The following is a 25,879-nucleotide window of genomic DNA, read 5'->3' as shown; positions in this document are numbered from 1 at the left end:
GTGCCTTATCCATTAGGCCACACTACCAGTCGTTTGAAATTATATATTTGCGTTTATATATGCACACTTACGCACTGCTTAGCTCAAAAGCTGCTTTCACTTACTTTCTAACACTCTGAGCGCTAACACATCGGCCGTCTACGCTGTAATGATTATGCGTTTGCTATCTACCAGCTGCTTCAAGCGCTTTCAAGTAGCATAAAAAATTTTACGGTTGTAAACGCTGCTCTTCAAGCGCGCGCTCTGAGCCAACGACTATCAAAACGAGCATTTTTTACGGTTGGCTAGTTTCGCACAAGCCATGGGCGAAAGTGATTTTTTGCAGTTATTTTGTGCACGTTTGTGTCACAGCTTTTGCAAGCGATTGCTACAATTTTGATTGAACTTATTTTACTTACTAGGAATTTGATCACGTTTTTGTGAATAATATTTATGGCTTGCTTAGTTTTAGTACTTAAAAATGTATTATAGCTTTAACAAACTACTTGTGTGTAATAATTTTCGACTTTAAAGAAAAATTTGTTTAATAACAAACTTATAAAACTATAAATGTAAATTATAAATCAATACGGAAATACGTATTTAATTTGTAAGCATATGATACTTACTTTTAATTAAAGTATAAATTTGTTATTTACTACAAAAGTATATTATCTAGCGAAAACAAAAAAAAATCTTGGCATTTAAACTTTTTTAATGAGAATATGTTTTATTTATTACTTTGAGTTTTAGTATAGAAATGTTATATTTAACCAATGAACTACGTAAATACAGTTGTAATTAATTATTAACAAAAACTGTTTTTTTGTTTAATTTGTTACATTTGTGATGGTCTATTTTTACAAATATAATGAACTAAAGTGTTATATGTGATCAATTTACCTTTCAAACATTGCCGTTAAAGTTAAATACTGTTAAAATAGTTTTGAGTTGATTGTAGTTTTTAAGCTTTAAAGTGCTTGTATAAAATTACAACAATACTATATTTAAGTAATGTAAAAAAATATGTAAACTAACTTACTATACAATGTTTAAAAATAACAAACTAAAAGTTTACTTAAATGTAATTATGTCAGGTGAACATATATTTTAAAGTATAGACTCAAAGTAAATTTTATGTTTTAGACTTTAAAGTTCTTTATATAATAATCATTGTAGCCTAAAATTAGTTCAATAAAACAGTTATCATATTAGTGTTTTGTCTTTGCTTTTAAATTGCTTTGTACTTATTAATTTATAGCTGAACTAGAATATAGGAAAAAGATAAAAATGAAAATTAATAATGTCGCAGTTGCATTCAAACAACACAAATCAAAATTTCACTTTATATATTTCACATTATGCAAAAATTTCTAATAATTTACTTCCTATATAAAAAGTTGACCACGATGGGACTCGAATCCACAATATTCCGGTTCGTGGCCGGACGCCTCATCAATTGGGCCACGCGGCCGGTCTCTTGATAACTCATATAAGCATATATATATGTCAAGTTGCAGCGCGTTTAGTAATTAGTTCTATCAGTATCTAGAGTTTTATATGTGGGTTTAAGCGTTTTCTGTTAGTTTGCTACATCATTATAAAAACTTTCAATCGACAGAACAATTTTAATATACTAAGTACATACCAGAAATTATGTGCATATAGTTCTTAAAGCAGTTTTTCGTAAAACTTTTCCATATAAGTTATCGTCATTTCTTGTACTATATTATTTATGATTAACTTTTATTAACTTCTTTTTAGTCTATCTTGTGTACATATTACTTGTTTTTATCTCTGACTACTTATTTTTATATATTAAAAATAAGTTTAAACTCAGCAAAGATAGAAATAATTTCTTAAAGTTCAGTATCTTATTTTTCAGTTTGAATCATAAAAATCGTCCAAAAGTGTTTTTACGACTAAATTAATAAAACTAGAACTTTAAAAACTAAAAATAAAACATTTAGACCAACTTTTTAACTATTATACAACAAAATAAAATTTACAGTTATAATTTACACAAAAAAAATCTTAAAGTTAGTTATGAAACTTTTAAGGTAATAGAGATAAGTTGTAAAATAAAATATTTTTAGCTAAGCACATAACTTAATACCGTTTATTTTGTGCTATTGGTTTTGATTTTCTCTAAAATCTCTTAGTAAAGCACACGTTTAACAAATTTCTGCATTATAAATGTCTTATTCTTATTTTTTCAAATTTGGAAACAATTTCGTACAAAAGTATAAACAAAAGTTTAAAAACTTGTTTGATGTTGAAAGTCGTTTTTGGCTGTTCTAGTAAGTTTGGTCGATTACTTATTTTTAAAATACCAAGTTTTCAAAAAATGAGGAGTATTCTGCAAACAAAATAAAATTTTGGAGAATGAAAAAATAATGATGATTAAATTTGAATAACCTTACAATTGCAATTGTCAAATACTTACTATTTATTACTTTTGAAGTACATATAACCGCTGCGTATATTTATTAAGTTTGCTACTTTTTCATACAAAAAAATAAAATAAACTAGTTTTAAGAACTTGATTTTTACTTAAGCTAATGGTGGCTTAGGTCTGTTCACTTTTAAAAATGTTGACTAAACTAACTGTTAAAACAATTTCGTTCACTTTGTTTAACAAAACACAGTTCATATTCTTAGAATAGACTTGATCTGATTGTTAAAATATAAATTATCCTTAGAATGATGATTTTTGAAAAGTATTTATTGGTTATTTAGAATAAGTTTTTATAATAATCCATTAAAAACTAATAATTTTGAAATAAAATAACATTAATAAAAATATAAGCTTGAAATTTTTATTTAATTAAAATATTTTTCTTAAAGATCCTATATGTTTACAATAAGTTACACAAGACACACACTTTCAAAAACACTAAATATATTTCAAGCAATTCTCTTCAGTAGAGTACAATGCTAACAAGTAATAAGATTTTACACACTTATATAATAACCAAGTAATCAAAAAGTAATCAAGAGATTAATAAAAGACAAAAGCAATTAGTAAAAGTTAAAACCAAATAAGTCCATTTTCGTTATAATTGATCTCCAGTAAAACTAAACATAAATAAAATGAAAACAATTCTTAAAACGTGTTATGAAAATAAAGAAACAGTATAGTCAAATTCTTTTTGCTTACATAAAACAGGTTTCCTTAACAAAATACAAATGGCTTCTAATTTAATCAAATCAAAAACATGACAGCAAATTTTAATAATTTTAAATCTATCTGTATTATAATTGTTTGCACAAGTTGGATTATTAACTAAATGTTCTGAAATAGATGAACGTTTAGATGCGTTTAAAACCTTAACCGGTATATCATCTTTCTTATCTGACAGACAAAAATTCTCTACACATTTTGGTATGTGTTCTTTTATTCTCTTCCTTAGATGTCTAGTTGTTAATCCAATATAACTTGCTGTACAACAACAACTGTACTGGTAGATTACCATACTTTTATTTAATTTTGATACTGGATCCTTTCCACCTGGTGTTATTAGTGGTTTAGAGGTAAAAACAATTCTAGGGTTCGCTGCATAATAAATAGTTCTTACTAATTGTCTAATTTTCTTTTCTAACATCTCTGAGCTTTTATTAATAAATGGAATTTTTAAAGTAACTACACACTTTTCCGGTCCTATTGTCTTTATTCTATCCAAATTTTTCACATGTAAATGAATTGTTTTGTTAACTAACTCTTGTGGGTAACCGTTTTTGTTTAATAGTGTTTTGATTTGTTTGATTTCACTTAGTAGCAACTCTGGGTAACAAATTTTGTGTCCCCGATGACACAAAGTTCTTCTTAAATTTACTTTTCTCATTAAACTGCAGTTTGATTAAAAATTTAAATAACGTAGAGTAATTTATAAAATTTGATTTAAATTTGAATTTTTATAGAATAAAACTAATCCGTTTATTTCTCTCAATCGTTAACTTGAATTAAACTTTTAAATTTTCTATGCGCTGTTAAAATTTGATATTATAGCTTAAGGCTTGCTAAATATAGCTGAAGTCTAGCTCTTTACAATGAAATTATCTTTAATAAATTTAACATCATAGATAATAAAACATAACTTAATTCTAACTACTTTCTAAAATTAAAATATTGGAGAAGTGGTGTGGTAAGTAAACATAAAACTCGAAAATTTTGTTTTCAACAAAAAACTCGAAATGTTTTCAAATCATAAATTGAGCATAAAATACATAAAAACCTTCATTTATATCGTAAACCTTTTGAAATTTTTTATAACACAAAGTTAAAGCTATTATATGTTTCAAATTAGTGTTATACTTATAATGTTTTACAAATTGTTCTTAAAATATAAACGTGCCTTACGTTAAGTAAAATTATTAACCCTAAAAGATAATTTATTTGTTAATAATTTTATATTGTTTCGGTGCATATAGTTTTATTTTTTTGAAATAATATATTCTGCATGCTTTTCTTTGTAGCATTTATTTTCAATGTAGTATATTAGTTTATAAATTAGAAAATTAGAAAGATGTTTTTATTTTACCGAAATTAGCAGCATCTACTTAAACTGGGAACGGGTCAGTTTTGCACGAGCGTCACTTTTGCACGAGCGTCACTTTTGCACGAAGGGACACTTTTGCACAAGCGTCACTTTTGCACGAGGGGTCACTTTTGCACGAGAGGACACTTTTGCACGGAGACACCTTTGCACGAGCGTCACTTTTGCACGAGGGGACACTTTTGCACGGCGTCACTTTTGCACGCAGGGTCACTTTATCACGAGGTGACACTTTTGCACGGCGTCACTTTTGCACGGTCGTCACTTTTGCACGAGGGGACACTTTTGCACGACGACTCTTTTGCACGGAGGGTCACTTTTGCACGCGGGGACACTTTTGCACGGCGACTCTTTTGCACGGAGGGTCACTTTTGCACGAGGGGACACTTTTGCACGGCGACTCTTTTGCACGGAGGGTCACTTTTGCACGAGGGGACACTTTTGCACGGCGACTCTTTTGCACGGAGGGTCACTTTTGCACGAGGGGACACTTTTGCACGGGTTCACTTTTGCACGAGGAGACATATTTTCACGGCGACATTTTTACACGATGACAATTTTTTATGGCAGGTTTCTTGCACAACGACACTTTTGCACGGAGAGTCACATTTGCACGAGGTGACACTACTGCACTTTCCTCATTTTTGCACGAGGAGACATTTTTGCACGGCGACATTTTTTCAATCAACCCAAAACTCTCGCGACCTGAATATTGAACACATTGTCTCGGGAATAAAGCCTGCTGGTAAACAGTTAAAGTATAAACAGGCAGATGAGAGAATTCATCGGCTCGTTTTTAACTTTAATGATAACTGCAACATAGTAGAATTTTTGAGAGGGATCTCTCATAACTTTACTTTAGAATAATTCTAAATATTTTTTTTTCGTTATTTTTCTTTTTGTTCGTTTATTGAGGATCTTTTAAATTGTAAACAATAAATAAATGATGATTGGGTATAGAATAAACTGCTTAGTTGTTTTTTTCTATAATTAAAAAAATATTCTATATTAAAATATAACGTAATCTTTAAATTTATAAACTGATTTATTATTAATAGTTTTGATAGTTAATATTTAACTTTTACAAAAATGTAGAAGTTAGCGCATGGTTATAATTAACAATTAGAATTTAAAGACTACTAAAAAAACAATTTTTTCGATTTTTGTATTGTACACTGTTTTTAAATTGAGATTTTTAGGAAAAAATTAATACAAAAGATTTTATTTAAAAGTTAGAAATAGGTTTCAATTTATATAATCAATCTTTAAAAAAATGTAGTTCAATACATTAAAATTTATAATTTTATCTGAGTACATTTTTTAAATATAATAAAAAAACGCACGCAATAGAATTATGTTTTTATATATGTTATAAATCTAAAAAAGGCGTTTAATTGGTCTTCATGCAAAATTGATGTTCCGTGCGAAAAATTCATAGTGCCAAAATGTCGCTGTGTAAAATATGATCTTAAAAAAGTGACGTTGTGCAAAAGTATCGTTGTGCAACAAAGCTGCCGTAAAAGATTGTCATTTTGAAAAATTGTGGCCTAGAGAAAGTGTCTCCTTTTAGAAAAATTACTGCGTGCATAAGTGTCTCCTCGTGCAAAAAAGACGCCGTGCAAAAGAGTCCCCCCGTGCAAAACGTCCCCTCGTGCAATAGTGACTCTCCGTGCAAAAGTGTCGTTGTGCAACAAAGCTGCAATAAAAGTTGTCATCGTGAAAAAATGTCGCCGTGCAAAAGTGTCTCCTCGTGCAAAAATAACTCGCATGCAGAAAAGTCTCCTAGTGCAAGAATGACGCCGTGCAAAAGAGTCACCTCGTGCAAGTGTGACTCTCAGTGCAAAATGTCGTTGTGCAACAAAGCTGCCGTAAAAAAAATGTCATCGAGAAAAAATGTCGCCGTGCAAAAATGTCTCCTCGTGCAAAAGTGACGCCGTGCAAAATTGTCTCCTCGTGCAAAAGTGACCCTCCGTGCAAAAGAGTCGCCGTGCAAAAGTGTCCCCTCGTGCAAAAGTGACCCTCCGTGCAAAAGAGTCGCCGTGCAAAAGTGTCCCCTCGTGCAAAAGTGACCCTCCGTGCAAAAGAGTCGCCGTGCAAAAGTGTCCCCTCGTGCAAAAGTGATGACCGTGCAAAAGTGACGCCGTGCAAATGTGTCCCCTCGTGCAAAAGTGACCCTGCGTGCAAAAGTGACGCCGTGCAAAAGTGTCCCCCCGTGCAAAAGTGACGCTCGTGCAAAGGTGTCGCCGTGCAAAAGTGTCCCTTCGTGCAAAAGTGACCCCTCGTGCAAAAGTGACGCTCGTGCAAAAGTGTCCCTTCGTGCAAAAGTGACGCTCGTGCAAAAGTGACGCTCGTGCAAAAGTGACACCCACCCACTTAAACTACTTAAGGAAATTTTAAATATTATACCAGTTTGCTTTTTGTTTTTTAATTTTTTTACGATTTTGTAACTATTTAACGATTTAATCGCGTCATAATCAACATAAAATTTTGGAACGAAAACGATATGAAAAAAAAAAATTAAATAAAAAGTTAAAACAGCCCTTAGTGAAAAGAAATATAAAAAATATGAATCCTACAAGCAAACCAAGCAAGCTAAGTATGAGGAAGGCCTATAGTGAACAAATTAGAGAAAAACAAAAAGCAAAGAAAAATAAAAAACTGAGCAAAGTAGATGGAAATACATCAAAAAGATCTTTGAATAAAGAAGCAAATTCAAAGACTAAGATTAATTTTAAATATGTTAAACCACTTCGAGCACAAAAACGCCATCTAAACATACTTTTTGAAGAATGTAGTCATCCAAGAGTGCAAACAGATAAAAATCTTACAAAAACTTCGAGAGCTAAAAATGATAAACAAACAAGATGCATTAAACCTCCGAAAACTTATCTGAGTATTAAATCTAATAGGAAGAATCATGAATCAACTACTCTCAAGCCAACCAATAATGAAATACAAGCTAATGGCACTCAAGATACCTTGAAGTATCAATACAGGATATACGAACTCAAGAAGAAGCTAGATCAGTAAGTTTAAAAACTTTCTTGTATATGCATTTATTTTGAGTGAAACTTTTAAAAAATAAAACCTATTCAACAAGCTATAATTTGGTTTGTCTTATACACTTAAAAAAATCTAGAAAAACAAGCAAATAGTAAACTTATTCATTTGTTATTTTTAGAGTTCAGAAGGACAATGCAATTAGACAAAAAGTAAAAGATGAACTTTAAAAGACCTGGAAGATACAATTAAAATTTTAAGGGAAGAACTTGAAGTAGCCAGACGCAATAAAAAAATTAAGAATAACATTTTGACTTTCTTAATTTTCAATAATTTAAAATCATGAATTGAAAAGATATTATAACAGGAAGAAGTTTTTTGGAAAGAAAACAGTTTGGAAAGTATGTTGACTTTGATAATTAAATTACTTTAGGAGATACTTCAGTAGAATTATTTAATTAAGACTCTTTAATGAAAAAATAATATTTAACATTTAAGAAATTTTAATCAATATCTTTAAAAAAAATTTATTATAAAGAAATAGGTAGATATAGCATTTTGATAATTTTAAACTTTGTAGCTATCAACATCTTTTGTATACAAAAAAAAGGAATGTTTACATTTAAGACAATATTTTGCTGTTTAAGTTGCAAAAACTAATTAAAAATCAACTAGTTTACAATATTTGCTAAGTTACTTGAATCAAACTTATAACTTTAAATTTTTGCGATGTTTACTTTGTAAGTCTTTTAAGTTTATTATATTTCAAATGACTTACAAAGTTTTAACTCAATTTAAAATAAAGTACTAAGCTAAAAATAAATAATGGAAAATATTTTGATATACTTAAACTTTCCGTTTAACTTAAAAGTGTCAACAAAAACAGGTAAACAATTGTTTAACCTGGTAAATACCTTTTTTGATTACAACCACACATCCATATAGTAAAAACTTTTTAAAGCAGCATATTAAAAACAGCAACATAACAATTTTAGAAGCAGAATACATAAGAAATAGATTTTAATTAAATAACAGCATCGAGTATCGGTGCAAACAAAAAGCTAATTAACTGTCGCAAAGAATTAAAATAATTTAATAAATAATACTGTCTTACATCAAAGCTTATCTATAAGACTAATGTCACGATAAAAAAAAATTACGTTTTGCATAGGATCAACAGCAAGTACATATAAAAGTAGCGGAATCAAAACTAATAATAAAAATAACAACTAAACAACAGTTAAAGCTTTTAAAAAATAACTAAACTGTATTAAACTGTTCTGGTGTGCATCTCGATAACCGAAAGGGTTTTATTGTTCACCAGGTCCTTGGAACAAAATTTTTGAGCGTGGTTTTTTTGTCGTTCAATAAAAAAACTATACTCATAAAATTACTCTAAACTATGCTTGAAAAACATAATAAAAAAAGTTTATAATAAAACAAACTTAGAACTACTAGAATTTGTCACGTGAGACTTTAAATTATCCTATACCGTAAACTTTACTCACATAAAATCTTATTCAAATGCTGTTTTTTTTAAATTTATTATAATTCTTTAGTAGTCCAAGGAAGAAATAAGCTGTAAATATTTTGTATGTTATGTATTGTTTAGAGTAGATAACATTTTTTTAATCAAAAATAATTAACTATCATAACATTATTTTAAAGTTTTTTTAAAGCAAGCTTCTGTAGACTTGACAAATGTTAGTTTTTCTAAATCTAAATTATCACTAATCGTTTAAAGCCAAAAGTACTAATTTTATTTAAATCTGTACACTTTATAAAAGTTTGTTATTATACTAAAGCAGTGTTTAAAATTATTTTGTATAGTTTACAATCTTTATTAAGTTATTCACCTCCTACTTTAAAATTAATAGCCATATTTTCGTGTAACTTAAACTAAATATTTTGTTCATTGTGTTAGCTTAATGTTACCTATAAACAATAGCAGTTAAATGTACCACTTATAAAGCATTAGCAAAAAGTTAGATCTGAGCAGATGTTTTAAGTTTATATACCAAACAGGTTATACATTTTATTTCAATCATAAATTCATGATTGATTAACTTACAAAATAGATTTTCATAATTAAATGTAATTAAGTCATGTGAGTATAATTATGAGTATGTAGTATAAAAAGTAGCTAAACTTAAAACAGTAGTCAAAATTATATGTGTATTATTATTATGTTATACTGATTCACAAGTTTAATTATATTTAAATTTTGTTTTAATGTAACATCACAAAATAGAAAAATTTTTACTACATTACATAAAACTTATATATTTTATTTTGACAAGCTAATAGAGAAAACACCTTTAAACAACCTATTATTTAACTTACAGACAAGTACAGCAAAATGTTTGAAGGCAACGCGTTGATTATTGCGTCACAAAAACGTAATAATTAACTTATTCAAATATTTGAACCGTAATATGCCCTCGCATCCAAGCGTCTCCGTAGCGCAATGGATAGCGCGCTGGACTTCTAATCCAGAGGTTCCGGGTTCGAGTGCCGGCGGGGATGTGCCAGAGGTAGCATGGCCGAGCGGTCTAAGGCGCTGGATTAAGGCTCCAGTCTCTTCGGAGGCGTGGGTTCGAATCCCACTGCTGCCACTCTTTTTAGAATAATTAGCCGATGATTTTATAAGTGCTTTACCTAGTAGATAGATTGTTTACGTTAATACCAGTAAGTTATTTTGTTATGCAAAAGCTATACTAGAAAATATTAATTAAAACTAAGTGTTTAAAAAAAGGTAGAATGTAAATTGGTTTAGGAAAAACGAGCTTTCACAAAATAAACCTGTAAAAAAAAGATGATAAAACCTAAAAATTAAGCTACTTATTCCTATGGTTATAAGTAATACAGTTTTTAAGATTTTTTTTTGCTTTTTCTGTTAATATTAAGTGAAAATAAATTTTGTTTAGTTTAACTATTTAAGAGATTTAGTATTGAATAAAAATCAAGTTTTTAGTTTTGCTAAAAGCTTAGACATTCTCAGACTTGTGTAAAATTTTGTAAAAAATAGGCTAGCTCATATTAGTTTGAACTTTTTTTAAATTCAGGCTGTTTTATTATTTTTACTGAAATAGTTGCTGAATTTTCAATAATTTAATCTAATTTGATTTTTGCTTATTTTAACTAAATAAGCATTAACATCTATAAAAAAAAGTTAAATAAAAGTTCTTAATAATGAACAATTGTTCTAAGTTCAACTTAGTATAGTTTATGGAACGAAAAATAAAAGACGCTTAAAATATTTGGTTCTAGGACCTGGTGCACGAAAAACCTTTCGGTTATCGAGCACACCATAATTACCTTTTAAAGTCTTGTTTAGGACTTAACTTGAAATTCCATTTTAAATTAAGTTTTAAAATATTAATAACTTAATAAACATCAATGCTTGCATACAATAGTGAAAAGTACTACAAGGAAGTTAGTATATAGTATATTATTAACTTTCTACTGGAATAACTCAGTTAAGCAAGCAAGTAGCTATTATATTTTTTAAGATGCATATTCCGTTTTGAGTATATAAGCGCTAATAGTGAGAATTAAAAACAGCAGAGTGGCGCAGCGGAAGCGTGCTGGGCCCATAACCCAGAGGTCGATGGATCGAAACCATCCCCTGCTACTTTCTCGCTGTAATCGTATAGTGGTTAGTACTTCACGTTGTGGCCGTGACAACCCAGGTTCGAATCCTGGTTACAGCAATATTTTTTAACTTCTTATTAGCAATATTGTATAATTTATGTTAAATTAGTTATAGTTATGATTTTATTTGATCAAAACTACGTTAAATTATTTTGTTTAAGAATTTCAGAGAACATATCATTTACTTCTTTAAAACTCTGCATTAAACATACCAGCTACACAAACTATATTTAATATTACTTTAACTGTTTATCAAAAAATAACTGTAAACCTAAGTCCAAATATCATATTCCTTTAAATTTTGTAAGCTAACGCATAAGTAAACTAATTCTAAGTTCGAAAAAGGATTAACTAGATAATAAAAAAATTATGTTGCAAATAGTTTGATAACTAACTAAAATAAAAAAGTTTTTATAAGTATTTAATATTTATTGAAGTTAATTAACTCGATAGTTAATTTTATTAGCAACAGTCAAAATTGTAATTACAGATTAAGCTAGATATTGACAGGGTTTTCAAAATCTCTGAAACCCTTGAAAATTATTGAAAAACATATTTAAAGTAGCTTTATACTATCTTTTCAGTGTTGTTATACTTTTTAAGAAAAATTTTAAACCTTGAGTTTTATTTTATACTAAAAACAAATCAGATATTTGTTTTTTAATAACCTGGAAGAAATTTACCAAAAACCATTGGCAACCCTGTATTGAACAGCTTATAATAAACAGATATTAAGTTTATAATCTATTAAAAAATAAGTTATTTAATAAAATTAAATCTCATTGAATAAAGAAGTAACTTAAAATCAGTTTTAATATTGAAACCTTAATACAAACTAAAAGTTTCACATTATGACATAATAAATAAAATATGTGGAGACGCCGGGGATCGAACCCGGGGCCTCAAACATGCAAAGCTTGCGCTCTACCACTGAGCTACGTCCCCACTTGTAGACCTACAGTTTGTAATAACTATGTACTTAAAGATTTTTCGTATGTTTGATAGTAAAGCTGCATCGGTTGTGAATGTCCTCACTTTTGTACGTTTATACAGTACTTTTAGACGAGAAAATTGTAACTTCAAAGTAACCTCTAGCTTGAATGAGAATTATAAGAATATGTTAGAACTTTTTTAAATTAATACTGCATTTGCACTAAACTGCTGTGAAACAAAAATGTTTAAAAAGGAACGAAGCGTTAACAGAATAAAAATAAATATAAACTTTTCAGTAACAAATTGAGTTTATAAAATTATCTCATGCGTTGCATGTAAGTAATTTATTAATAATATATTTAATTTCACGCAATACTGTAAGCAGAAGTTGTAATAAACGCTTTAAAGAATATCGAAGATACAACTTGAAGCCCTTAGCATTAAAATTAAACATTAATTTAACTCATGTTCATGTAAAGTAATGAAAACTGATAATTTAAAAACATTGTTCAGAAAAAAAGATCGATAGACAGATTATTTTCGATCAATTGCTACGTTTTTTATTTATTTTCGTCTTGTTTTTTTTTAAAGTCTTGTTTTCAAAAGTAAGTCACTTTTGGTAGAAAGTTGTTATATATTTAGTTTTGAATATTAATATTTGTATCAGTGTCATAATAATGATCAGCTTAAAATTAAAATTCCGATCAAAAGTGACTACCTGTTGAGAAAATAATTGTTTTTTAAAGCTTGATATCTGTTCAAAGGCAATGCTCCCATTAAGTGCTATGTCCAATTTTAAAATAAAATTAAGTTCTAAAGTATTGTTCCCTACATAAAAGATTACCGTTTTAGTAGTTGAGATACCTGAGTTTCAATAAAAATGTTTCCGCCCGGGCTCGAACCGGGGACCTTTTGCGTGTTAGGCGAACGTGATAACCGCTACACTACGGAAACTTGTGATCTCATGCATTCTTATGCGTTAATATACTGCATGTGCAAATGTTTTTACCTGTCATATGTTTAGTATGGGAACGGGTAACTTTTGCACGAGCGTCACTTTTGTACGAACGTCACTTTTGCACGAAGGGTCACTTTTGCACGAGCGTCACTTTTGCACGGCGTTAATTTTGCACGCATATGACAACATATGACAGGTAAAAACATTTGCACATGTAGTATATTAACGCATAAGAATTAGTTTAGTGCAAATGCAGTATTAATTTAAAAAAGTTCTAACATATTCTTATAATTCTCATTCAAGCTAGAGGTTACTTTGAAGTTACAATTTTTTCGTCTTAAAGTACTGTATAAACGTACAAAAGTGAGGACATTCACAACCGATGCAGCTTTACTATCAAACATACGAAAAATCTTTAAGTATATAGTTATTACAAACTGTATTTCTACAAGTGGGGACGTAGCTCAGTGGTAGAGCGCAAGCTTTGCATGTTTGAGGCCCCGGGTTCGATCCCCGGCGTCTATACATATTTTATTTATTATGTCATAATGTGAAACTTTTAGTTTGTATTAAGGTTTCAATATTAAAACTGATTTTAAGTTACTTCTTTATTCAATGAGATTTAATTTTATTAAATAACTTATTTTTTAATAGATTATAAACTTAATATCTGTTTATTATAAGCTGTTCAATACAGGGTTGCCAATGGTTTTTGGTAAATTTCTTCCAGGTTATTAAAAAACAAATATCTGATTTGTTTTTAGTATAAAATAAAACTCAAGGTTTAAAATTTTTCTTAAAAAGTATAACAACACTGAAAAGATAGTATAAAGCTACTTTAAATATGTTTTTCAATAATTTTCAAGGGTTTCAGAGATTTTGAAAACCCTGTCAATATCTAGCTTAATCTGTAATTACAGTTTTGACTGTTGCTAATAAAATTAACTATCGAGTTAATTAACTTCAATAAATATTAAATACTTATAAAAACTTTTTTATTTTAGTTAGTTATCAAACTATTTGCAACATAATTTTTTTATTATCTAGTTAATCCTTTTTCGAACTTAGAATTAGTTTACTTATGCGTTAGCTTACAAAATTTAAAGGAATATGATATTTGGACTTAGGTTTACAGTTATTTTTTGATAAACAGTTAAAGTAATATTAAATATAGTTTGTGTAGCTGGTATGTTTAATGCAGAGTTTTAAAGAAGTAAATGATATGTTCTCTGAAATTCTTAAACAAAATAATTTAACGTAGTTTTGATCAAATAAAATCATAACTATAACTAATTTAACATAAATTATACAATATTGCTAATAAGAAGTTAAAAAATATTGCTGTAACCAGGATTCGAACCTGGGTTGTCACGGCCACAACGTGAAGTACTAACCACTATACGATTACAGCGAGAAAGTAGCAGGGGATGGTTTCGATCCATCGACCTCTGGGTTATGGGCCCAGCACGCTTCCGCTGCGCCACTCTGCTGTTTTTAATTCTCACTATTAGCGCTTATATACTCAAAACGGAATATGCATCTTAAAAAATATAATAGCTACTTGCTTGCTTAACTGAGTTATTCCAGTAGAAAGTTAATAATATACTATATACTAACTTCCTTGTAGTACTTTTCACTATTGTATGCAAGCATTGATGTTTATTAAGTTATTAATATTTTAAAACTTAATTTAAAATGGAATTTCAAGTTAAGTCCTAAACAAGACTTTAAAAGGTAATTATGGTGTGCTCGATAACCGAAAGGTTTTTCGTGCACCAGGTCCTAGAACCAAATATTTTAAGCGTCTTTTATTTTTCGTTCCATAAACTATACTAAGTTGAACTTAGAACAATTGTTCATTATTAAGAACTTTTATTTAACTTTTTTTTATAGATGTTAATGCTTATTTAGTTAAAATAAGCAAAAATCAAATTAGATTAAATTATTGAAAATTCAGCAACTATTTCAGTAAAAATAATAAAACAGCCTGAATTTAAAAAAAGTTCAAACTAATATGAGCTAGCCTATTTTTTACAAAATTTTACACAAGTCTGAGAATGTCTAAGCTTTTAGCAAAACTAAAAACTTGATTTTTATTCAATACTAAATCTCTTAAATAGTTAAACTAAACAAAATTTATTTTCACTTAATATTAACAGAAAAAGCAAAAAAAAATCTTAAAAACTGTATTACTTATAACCATAGGAATAAGTAGCTTAATTTTTAGGTTTTATCATCTTTTTTTTACAGGTTTATTTTGTGAAAGCTCGTTTTTCCTAAACCAATTTACATTCTACCTTTTTTTAAACACTTAGTTTTAATTAATATTTTCTAGTATAGCTTTTGCATAACAAAATAACTTACTGGTATTAACGTAAACAATCTATCTACTAGGTAAAGCACTTATAAAATCATCGGCTAATTATTCTAAAAAGAGTGGCAGCAGTGGGATTCGAACCCACGCCTCCGAAGAGACTGGAGCCTTAATCCAGCGCCTTAGACCGCTCGGCCATGCTACCTCTGGCACATCCCCGCCGGCACTCGAACCCGGAACCTCTGGATTAGAAGTCCAGCGCGCTATCCATTGCGCTACGGAGACGCTTGGATGCGAGGGCATATTACGGTTCAAATATTTGAATAAGTTAATTATTACGTTTTTGTGACGCAATAATCAACGCGTTGCCTTCAAACATTTTGCTGTACTTGTCTGTAAGTTAAATAATAGGTTGTTTAAAGGTGTTTTCTCTATTAGCTTGTCAAAATAAAATATATAAGTTTTATGTAATGTAGTAAAAATTTTTCTATTTTGTGATGTTACATTAAAACAAAATTTAAATATAATTAAACTTGTGAATCAGTATAACATAATAATAATACACATATAATTTTGACTACTGTTTTAAGTTTAGCTACTTTTTATGCTACATACTCATAATTATACTCACATGACTTAATTACATTTAATTATGAAAATCTATTTTGTAAGTTAATCAATCATGAATTTATGATTGAAATAAAATGTATAACCTGTTTGGTATATAAACTTAAAACATCTGCTCAGATCTAACTTTTTGCTAATGCTTTATAAGTGGTACATTTAACTGCTATTGTTTATAGGTAACATTAAGCTAACACAATGAACAAAATATTTAGTTTAAGTTACACGAAAATATGGCTATTAATTTTAAAGTAGGAGGTGAATAACTTAATAAAGATTGTAAACTATACAAAATAATTTTAAACACTGCTTTAGTATAATAACAAACTTTTATAAAGTGTACAGATTTAAATAAAATTAGTACTTTTGGCTTTAAACGATTAGTGATAATTTAGATTTAGAAAAACTAACATTTGTCAAGTCTACAGAAGCTTGCTTTAAAAAAACTTTAAAATAATGTTATGATAGTTAATTATTTTTGATTAAAAAAATGTTATCTACTCTAAACAATACATAACATACAAAATATTTACAGCTTATTTCTTCCTTGGACTACTAAAGAATTATAATAAATTTAAAAAAAACAGCATTTGAATAAGATTTTATGTGAGTAAAGTTTACGGTATAGGATAATTTAAAGTCTCACGTGACAAATTCTAGTAGTTCTAAGTTTGTTTTATTATAAACTTTTTTTATTATGTTTTTCAAGCATAGTTTAGAGTAATTTTATGAGTATAGTTTTTTTATTGAACGACAAAAAAACCACGCTCAAAAAGTTTGTTCCAAGGATCTGGTGAACAATAAAACCCTTTCGGTTATCGAGATGCACACCAGAACAGTTTAATTCAGTTTAGTTATTATTTAAAAGCTTTAACTGTTGTTTAGTTGTTATTTTTATTATTAGTTTTGATTCCGCTACTTTTATATGTACTTGCTGTTGATCCTATGCAAAACTTAATTTTTTTTTATCGTGACATTAGTCTTATAGATAAGCTTTGATGTAAGACAGTATTATTTATTAAATTATTTTAATTCTTTGCGACAGTTAATTACCTTTTTGTTTGCACCGATACTCGATGCTGTTATTTAATTAAAATCTATTTCTTATGTATTCTGCTTCTAAAATTGTTATGTTGCTGTTTTTAATATGCTGCTTTAAAAAGTTTTTACTATATGGATGTGTGGTTGTAATCAAAAAAGGTATTTACCAGGTTAAACAATTGTTTACCTGTTTTTGTTGACACTTTTAAGTTAAACGGAAAGTTTAAGTATATCAAAATATTTTCCATTATTTATTTTTAGCTTAGTACTTTATTTTAAATTGAGTTAAAACTTTGTAAGTCATTTGAAATATAATAAACTTAAAAGACTTACAAAGTAAACATCGCAAAAATTTAAAGTTATAAGTTTGATTCAAGTAACTTAGCAAATATTGTAAACTAGTTGATTTTTAATTAGTTTTTGCAACTTAAACAGCAAAATATTGTCTTAAATGTAAACATTCCTTTTTTTTGTTCACAAAAGATGTTGATAGCTACAAAGTTTTAAGGTTATTATAACGTAAAAAAAATATTCATTGCAATTTATTTAAAGTTCATTTAAGAATAAACAAAGGAAATCATATTTCTTATAGTCTTTTTATGAAATTTAGGCGACTTAACATTATAATTATTAATAAAAAAATATTATTTGCATAAGTTTTAAATAAGTTTAAACTCAAACTTAAACCAAATTTTGCTGTATTTTAAAACTGTTCTAGTTATTCGTTGCGTTAAGCTTTTTTGTCTAAACACTAAATTACTACAACGTTTTAAAACAACTATACTAGTTTACAGCTTAATACTTACTGATTAGAATGCAGTTGAATGAATAAGTGAAACTTAAATAAAAAACGTTCATAGTTTTATATAACAGTTTTGAAAACATAGCATATGTACATTTTATTAAAAAAAAACAAAGTTTGCTTTTATTATGTAGGTAAAGATTTGTTTATCTCAAGTTATAGTGCCAAAAATTAAACATGCTAACAATAAAAGAAGTTTTTTCATTATTTCAATTTAATTTTATAGTGCACTATAAAAAAAAGGAAACCTAGTTGCTATGTTTTACAGTCTTTTATCCAATTAATTGTCACATTTGTAAAACAAAGCTGAAAGAAACATGTTGAACATAACAACATGCATATTTGTGATGATTTCTATTATAGTGATGTTTTTACAGGTGAGCTTATTTTGAATTATTTTTGTTTATTTTTGCGTAAACATGGTCGTATTGAACTTGTTATAAACATGTAAACATATAAACTGTAACTTATTTCAAAACACTTAAATGAATTATACAAAAAATAAATCGTAATAATAATAACTGAGTAAACTGCAACAGAAAAGATCTTCACCTGTCAACAAACGTGAGTTTTAAAATTGAACTCTTTTTCAATGAAAACTGTTTATGTTTAGACAGAAGCTTACTTATAAATAGAAATGTTTATAATCAAATTAACAAATAAGTATAAGTAATAGTTTATTAATGTGTACTTTAAAGTTTAAATTATTTATCCATAGAAGTAAATATTTTATTGTTATTAAAGCTTCTAAACTACAGATTACTTTATATTTCAGATTCTTAGCTAAACTTTGTTAATTTCATTAAAGTTTTGTTGAATATTGTCATATATCTTCAACTTATTGATAAAAAATATTTCACTAGTTCAGAACCGAGTTTGAATGAAATGATGCAGAACGAAAGTGTTTCAATTTCACCACCTCACAACAATAATAGCTTGATAGTTGATAGTGTGGACTCTTATGGTGAAAAAATTAAAATGTTATATAATCAAAACCAAATTACTGAAATCATCATACAGAACCCAAGTTTAAATTTATCAAAATCTTTACACCAGAGTTTTAAATTGTCATCTCTATAAACTGTTTTTAAAGAAAAGCTAGATGTCGTAATTCCTAACCCTCTTAAAGAAACTGTGCTGTTTTTAAATCAAAGCGAGAGTAGCAGAAATTATTGGCAAAATAAAAATTCTTCCCCAAGTGTTTCTATTATTTATGACCATGACTTTAAAGTCTCAATTTTTTTTTTGAATATTTCTAATATAAGTATTGAATCTATGAAGCGTTTAAATCAAAACGAGAGTACTGGGTGTTCTACGCATAATTACAGTTCAAATAAGCTCAATTCAATCAATCACCACCACAATTTAACTGTAGATGACAAAGTCATAAACATAAAAACTGATGAAGTATCTCTAAATATTACTCAGGCAACCACTAAGTTTGATGAAGATAAGCGATTGGAAAGCACACTTCACTCTAACATGCAACTAGAAGTCTTGGACGCAGAACCTCATTCAAACATCAAAAATAAAGATGAATTATCAAACAAAAAAACCCCAGTTACTTCGATTTTTACAGGTACTGTTTGTTTTGATAAGTTAAAGTTTTGAGGTTAATAAAAAAACACTGCGTGTTTTAGCAAAAATTATTATTTTTTTTTTCTAATTGTTATGTTGTTAATTGGAAAAAATAATTAAATTATTTAACTATTAAAATAGACTAGTATACACCAGTGTAAACTTATACTGAATAAATAGAGTGACGAACTAAATTGTATTTAGTTTTCTGTATTACAGAAAACAAAGAAAAGGAAAGAAAAGTCTCAACTAGTTGGTTAATTTCAACCGTTTTAAAATGTGTGTTGTTTTTCATACTTTTAAATACTGTGATGTTTCTTATGTTTTTAATTATTATTTTGATTGTCGTAATTTTTAGTTTGTTGATGTTTCGAAATTTATGTTTAAATTTGTTAAGGGAAAACTGCATTCTCACTGTAAACCTTGAAATTTATTTATCCAAATAAAGAAATAAGGCTATATATTATCATTAAACATTTTGAAGTATGTATTAAATTTGAAAAAAAAGTCTGCTTAAAAGTATTAGTTAGTTTTGTAAGCAAACATATAGATTAATATTATGTTCAAATACTAATTTCATACTTGTTTTCGTTTTTTCCAGTTACTTTGCTCCGAAAAAACTACACTTAGTTAAGGTTCTTGTTTAGTTTTTTGACAAATATCTTTCTGTTGCAATATTTCGTTTAACTAAATTTAAATAAAACTAGTGCCAACCAACTGAATAGCCTGAATGTGATATTTTCTTACAAAAAACGGGTATTTAATTAAATTCTCGGTAAATTAGTTTTCTGCTAAATTTATTGCTAGATGTATGATTTCAATTAGTTGTAAAAGCTTTGACAAATAGTAATATTTATTTGCAATTCTAAGTTCGATTTGCATAATGAATTAAAAGGTTATAAATCATTACTTCAAAACCTCAAATATTTTAAAACCTTTTTTTTATTTTGAATATTTTGCACAATATAGCACAATTTTGAAAATATTGTAAATTGTATTAAATAAAATGTAACTGTTGCAAATGTTTACAAATAGAATATTTTCTTTAACATTTTTTAAAAATTTACAATATTTTCAAAATTGTGCTATATTGTGCAAAATATTCAAAAAAAAATTGTTATATTAAATGTAGTTGCTAGCTGATAATTCTGAACTGAAAAAGGTTTAAAAAATAAAACACAACCAGTTATAATTTAATTTCATATAAATTAACAAAGACTTGAATTTCTTGTCATTTTAAGAACGTTTTTCAATATTTGAACACAATTATTTTTATGTAATTGGTTTATTTTGTATCTCACAGTTTCTAGCAGCAATGTATAAGTTTGAATTATTTATTTTAACTATAAATTAAAGTTCTGTATGGTTTGAATACCTCAACAACAACAAATTTGACTTCCTATTAAAGTGTTGTTATATTGAATTTGTTTATGCTTTTTTCATATTGCTATTGATAATATCAAACATTTTTACATGCTAATTGGATATTAGTAAATAACTGTTGTTAATTAACTTTTAAGCTTTAGATAAACTAACACATTACTTAAGTAAACATAAATGATTGGTAGCTAAATTTTACATTTTATAAGATACAATTTTCATATATTTAAGTTTTTGTAAACTTTGAACAGTAATAAAACTTCCAAGTATTTGCTAAGTAGTTCGTTCTTTTGTATAATGTTTTTGTATATCTATTTATAAAAAATAGTTTAAGGTGCATGCATAATAAAAAAAAACTTTTATAAAAATTGTCTATTTTGTTTTTAATCAAGTTTATAAAAGTTTCAGAAACTTGTTTAGTTTAAACTTTTCAGTACCACATTTAGAGAATGAATGGTTTAATAAATGATTAAAGTTGTAAGAAATTAAACTAATATTATAAAAAACAATTATCTAACTCATGTACAAATATAAATATTAGTACGAATTACATGTGTTAAACAAAAGTTTAAACACATGTTTAATTTTGTTGTATTGATATAAATTTTATAACACTAAAATGTACTGCATTTGTACATGTTAAAAGTTCAAAATTACTTGATTATGATCTAGTTTTATTATTCAAATATTTTTTAATAAAAAAGCAAAAATTTTAACTTACATTCTGTTATATTTTTCTTCCTAGCTTTAAATTCCATGTCCAAGTGGTTGTGTTTCAAAATGTTTCATTTAGCTAATATTATTGTTAGCAACAACAAAGCCATTACAAAAAAGCGTTTCAAATTAAGTTTGGTAAACAATCTACAAAACTTGTAATCAGAGCGAAGAAAAATAGCTCATAAAAGCAAACTTATTTAAGCTAAAATAATAAGACATATTTAAACATAACTTGAAGTTTTCAGAAAGTTTTAAAGATAACAATTAAGTAATCGTACACATTGACTTAACAAAAGCGCAAAAAATGTGTCAGAAGTGGGATTCGAACCCACGCCCACAATTGTGGACCAGAACACTCAGCACCGCACAGCGATGAAGCATTTCGCTTGAGAGGCGCCTTAGACCACTCGGCCATCCTGACTTGCGAACGATTTCAAAATATAGCGAATATATAGTAAACTTTACATATCATCTTGTTTACCTTAACATGTTTGACTGCTGTTTTATACAGCATTTAAGATTAGATCATATGCATTATAATACAAACTTTTAAAGTGTAAAGTAAGTTTTTTTTTAATGTGTGAAGTCAATTTATTTGTATAATTTACAAGCAACTTTCAATATTCAAAACGTTTTATAATTTTATCTAAGTTTAAAAAAAAAATTTTAACTACATAAAACCTTAAAGGAAATTTATTTAACATGTAGCACATTTCTAAGTTACTTGTTAGTCATTTTATTTTTAAAGCTTCAAAAAGTTCATTGTATATTACTGAAAATCTCTATTTAATTTTTTCCTAATACTTTGTTTAAAATTATGAAATTTTAATACTTACAGTGTTAAGTTTTATGTTATAGTTAAGTTTACATTTTTCTACAAAAATAACTTTTGCAACACTTTATCTACTGTTTATTGTAGTAAAATAAAAAAAAGTAGTGGATAACTTTAAAATTCAGCAATCATAAGTTATTCTTTTAAAAAGGTACTTTTTTTTCAAATAAAACTTTGGAACATTTAAACTTTTCTTTAAACTTTTCAGTAATTGTTGGTATTTGTAATTTAATTATGAAAGTTATTTATAATAATAATTTTCTCTAAAGTACTTTCAAGAAAAAGAAATGTTAGCAAGTATTTTTTTAGGTAAAAATGTTTATTAAAATATTAAATTAGTTTCACTGTACTATAATCTTTTTATAAAGTTTACTTATTACAAAACTTTTACTGAGTATACAGCATGCTTATTTGCCTATAAGTAATTTTAATTAGTGACCTAAATACAAAGTTTGTATAAAGAAGAAACTTTTTCCCTACTCAATACCTAAACTTTGTATTATATTCTAATTGGAAGGTGCCTAATAATTAGAAGGTGCTTGAATTGTAACGAAAAGTAATAAGATACAAAAGAGTACATATAAAAAAAATTCTTACCAAACCAAAAAAAAAACTATTAAGAAAAGAGGTCCCGCCGAGTCTTGAACTCGGATTACTGGATTCAAAGTCCAGTGTGATAACCATTACACCACGGGACCACTTAGTTATATTTAGTACGTATATAAACACATACTCATGCTAGCTAAATACCTTTACTCATGAAGCATTAAAGTATAAAGTGCAGCTTGTGTTATTAACAACGCTTGTTATGAAAGCTTTGCGTACAAAAGTAAACTATATGTATTTAAGTAAACATACTTTTGTATAATAATACTTTTTAAGTTTTCTTTTGTAACTTTATTTTTTGTTTCTTAATTGTATAGGTGAAAAAAAATCAAAGAAAGTGATAACTTTAATGTTTAAAAAAACTGATAAAATATTTAAAAATACGATAGTATTTCATTATAATTACAAAAAAAAACTTAATTAAATACAAATTTTATTGTGGTTTTCTTTTTACTAACTTAAACTATAGTCTTAAAAATAAAAATTAAAATAACTTCCAACTAATTTATTAACACTTATTTTCATATAATTCTTAAATTTTAAGAAACATGACGTTTTAATCAAATACAATATTTTATAAAACAATTATGTTACCAAAAATAGATAATAAAAAATAAAAGAATCTAAAGTTTGTGGTAAACGTCTGTCAATAAATTTAATTTGAGGTAACCTTTGTAGAAATATATTTTTTCTTTTTTATTTTTCTAAATAAACTAAAGTCATAAAATAAGAAGAAAAAAAAATTATGACTTAACTTAATCACTCTTAACTATTGTCATTTATTTATATAATTTAAGAAAATCATTTAAAAGTTATACTAATTTGATTTGACTTTACTAAAGCAGAAAAACTAAAACAGAAAAAGTTTACATTGTAACTATTTTAAAAACAAATATTAGTAATTTCAACAATCGACTTATAAAAGTTAAAATAAAAAACTTGAAATGAAAACTTGTTACACCAAAAACTAGTTTTTTTTATTTGTTAAAACTTATTAATCAAAAAAACGTATAAACCAAATTTTATGTCCATGATTAACTAGTAATGATATATCATTTCGAAAACGAAAGTATACATTAAGCGTTGCTTAGCTTGTTAGTATATATATTGATATTTTAAAATCATACATAAGCCTGGCTAGCTCAGTCGGTAGAGCGTTGGACTTTTAATCCAACGGTCAGGGCTTCAAGTCCCCTGTCAGGCTCCTTTTTATTCTTTTGTTTTTCAATTAGTGTAATACAAACACTGTATTATAGTGTATACATAGTGAAAAAATATCTTTTAACAACATATATAGTAAAAAAAACGTCTGAGAACAGCTAATTACTAAGTAATTGCACTTATAGTTAATTTCAAAGTGTAGAGTACATAAATACATTTTATTAGTAAGGTTAAATATAATTAAAGTTGTGCTTTATAAAAGGTTTAATAAGTTTGTATTGTTTTACTTCATCTCAAACTACTGTAAGCTATCAACTTTGAATTACTTTAAATTGACTATTGTTTATGTTGAAAAATATATACAAATAACTGCTTGAAAAAAACAATTTCCTCTAGTTTTTTTAACTGATTTAACTAAATAAAATTTGATTAAAAGTTTACTTCTTTTTATATTAAGTTAATAACATTTTTTGAACCTATTTATAAAAAGTATTGGTCAGCCTGGTACTAAACATAACAAACTTTATTTTTCTGTGCTTTCATTAATGCATAAGTCTAATTATGCTTACAACCTTTTATCAAATTACTTATATGAGTAGTGAAGAGCTGTAGTAACTCTTTTATTAGGATTGTTTTTAAAGATTTAGTTAAATGTGGGCTTAAAGTTTCTATTTTTTTCAAATTATTAAATTATGTGCATCTAATAATAACTATTCCAAAAAAACTTTTAAATGAAAGTTTACTGTACGATTAAAATATTTTTGCACATATATCGTTTGTTTTCAAACAGTTCTAAACAACAACGTTTTGGTCAATATTTTAAAAAATAATCATGCCTAATACAATGCTAGAAAAATTTACAACCTTTTTTTGCAAACTTAAAAAAAACCAACTGCAAGCAAACTACATTTTGTTTTATTAAACTGATAAGTTTAGAATAAAATGGTTTAATTTAAACTAGAAAACAATTAAAACGCTATTACAACTGTACTTATTTCCACAAAACTTTATTAACTTCTTTTTTAACTATAATGCTATTTTAATTTGCAAATTTAAGGTTTTTATATTACTAATTAAGAATTTTTACTATAACGAGAAAACTAATAAAACATATAAACTTGTTTTAACATGTACTAACTTTTATTTTGATTAAAGCTTATATAGAACCAGTTTTTTCTTACAACTTTGAAATAATAACTTTTATACAATAATCTAGTTGTGAATTTAAATTAAAAGCAAAAATTTAACTTTAGTAAAGCAAAAAGTATTACGAACTAGTTAATGACAACTTAAATTTGGTAAAAAGCGTCGTCGGCAGGATTCGAACCTGCGCGGGCAGAGCCCAATTGATTTCTAGTCAATCGCCTTAACCACTCGGCCACAACGACTTGCGATTGAAGATACATTTATGTAATTATAAACTTATTGATTTGATACCGCGAGTAAATTTACTCGTGTCTAACCTTAGCAATTTCTCTTAACGCTTGTAAGACAGTTGATAACAATAGATAAGTATATATTCCTTAATTGCAAGTGACCGACACAAGCGTCGATGGTGTAACGGTTAGCATTGGTGCCTTCCAAGCACTAGTTCCGGGTTCGACTCCCGGTCGACGCACTTTTTTACTCAGGGTTTTCAAACAGTATTAAACAAACCATAAGTTTTTTTTAATTTGAAGTTTAACCTTTATATCTTCTTTTAAGTTCATATTATTTTCACAAGTATTATTATTTAACGACTCAG

At 27.3% G+C, this 25,879-nt stretch overlaps 12 non-coding genes across 12 annotated transcripts; 5 read left to right on the top strand and 7 right to left on the bottom strand.

Moving 5' to 3' along the window:
- Positions 1–9,988: 9,988 nt before the first annotated feature.
- On the top strand, positions 9,989–10,061 carry Trnar-ucu (transfer RNA arginine (anticodon UCU)). The gene has a single exon. It is a non-coding gene; the product is annotated as a tRNA-Arg (tRNA).
- Positions 10,062–10,068: 7 nt separating this feature from the next.
- Positions 10,069–10,150, top strand: Trnal-aag (transfer RNA leucine (anticodon AAG)). Its single transcript has one exon. It is a non-coding gene; the product is annotated as a tRNA-Leu (tRNA).
- A 1,026-nt stretch (positions 10,151–11,176) lies between these two features.
- Positions 11,177–11,248, top strand: Trnah-gug (transfer RNA histidin (anticodon GUG)). The gene has a single exon. It is a non-coding gene; the product is annotated as a tRNA-His (tRNA).
- An 814-nt stretch (positions 11,249–12,062) lies between these two features.
- Trnaa-ugc (transfer RNA alanine (anticodon UGC)) lies at positions 12,063–12,134 on the bottom strand. The gene has a single exon. It is a non-coding gene; the product is annotated as a tRNA-Ala (tRNA).
- An 869-nt stretch (positions 12,135–13,003) lies between these two features.
- On the bottom strand, positions 13,004–13,076 carry Trnav-aac (transfer RNA valine (anticodon AAC)). The gene has a single exon. It is a non-coding gene; the product is annotated as a tRNA-Val (tRNA).
- A 457-nt stretch (positions 13,077–13,533) lies between these two features.
- Positions 13,534–13,605, top strand: Trnaa-ugc (transfer RNA alanine (anticodon UGC)). Its single transcript has one exon. It is a non-coding gene; the product is annotated as a tRNA-Ala (tRNA).
- An 814-nt stretch (positions 13,606–14,419) lies between these two features.
- Positions 14,420–14,491, bottom strand: Trnah-gug (transfer RNA histidin (anticodon GUG)). The gene has a single exon. It is a non-coding gene; the product is annotated as a tRNA-His (tRNA).
- Positions 14,492–15,517: 1,026 nt separating this feature from the next.
- On the bottom strand, positions 15,518–15,599 carry Trnal-aag (transfer RNA leucine (anticodon AAG)). Its single transcript has one exon. It is a non-coding gene; the product is annotated as a tRNA-Leu (tRNA).
- A 7-nt stretch (positions 15,600–15,606) lies between these two features.
- Trnar-ucu (transfer RNA arginine (anticodon UCU)) lies at positions 15,607–15,679 on the bottom strand. Its single transcript has one exon. It is a non-coding gene; the product is annotated as a tRNA-Arg (tRNA).
- A 7,315-nt stretch (positions 15,680–22,994) lies between these two features.
- Positions 22,995–23,066, bottom strand: Trnaq-uug (transfer RNA glutamine (anticodon UUG)). Its single transcript has one exon. It is a non-coding gene; the product is annotated as a tRNA-Gln (tRNA).
- A 2,375-nt stretch (positions 23,067–25,441) lies between these two features.
- Trnas-aga (transfer RNA serine (anticodon AGA)) lies at positions 25,442–25,523 on the bottom strand. Its single transcript has one exon. It is a non-coding gene; the product is annotated as a tRNA-Ser (tRNA).
- A 158-nt stretch (positions 25,524–25,681) lies between these two features.
- Positions 25,682–25,753, top strand: Trnag-ucc (transfer RNA glycine (anticodon UCC)). The gene has a single exon. It is a non-coding gene; the product is annotated as a tRNA-Gly (tRNA).
- The last annotated feature ends 126 nt before the right edge of the window (positions 25,754–25,879 follow it).

The sequence above is a fragment of the Thalia democratica genome, chromosome 6, assembly GCF_965202585.1.
Source record: "Thalia democratica chromosome 6, ktThaDemo2.hap1.1, whole genome shotgun sequence".
Lineage (NCBI taxonomy): Eukaryota > Metazoa > Chordata > Thaliacea > Salpida > Salpidae > Thalia > Thalia democratica.
The sequence above is the reverse complement of the archived record's forward strand: the minus strand, read 5'-3'. Positions and strand labels throughout refer to the sequence as shown.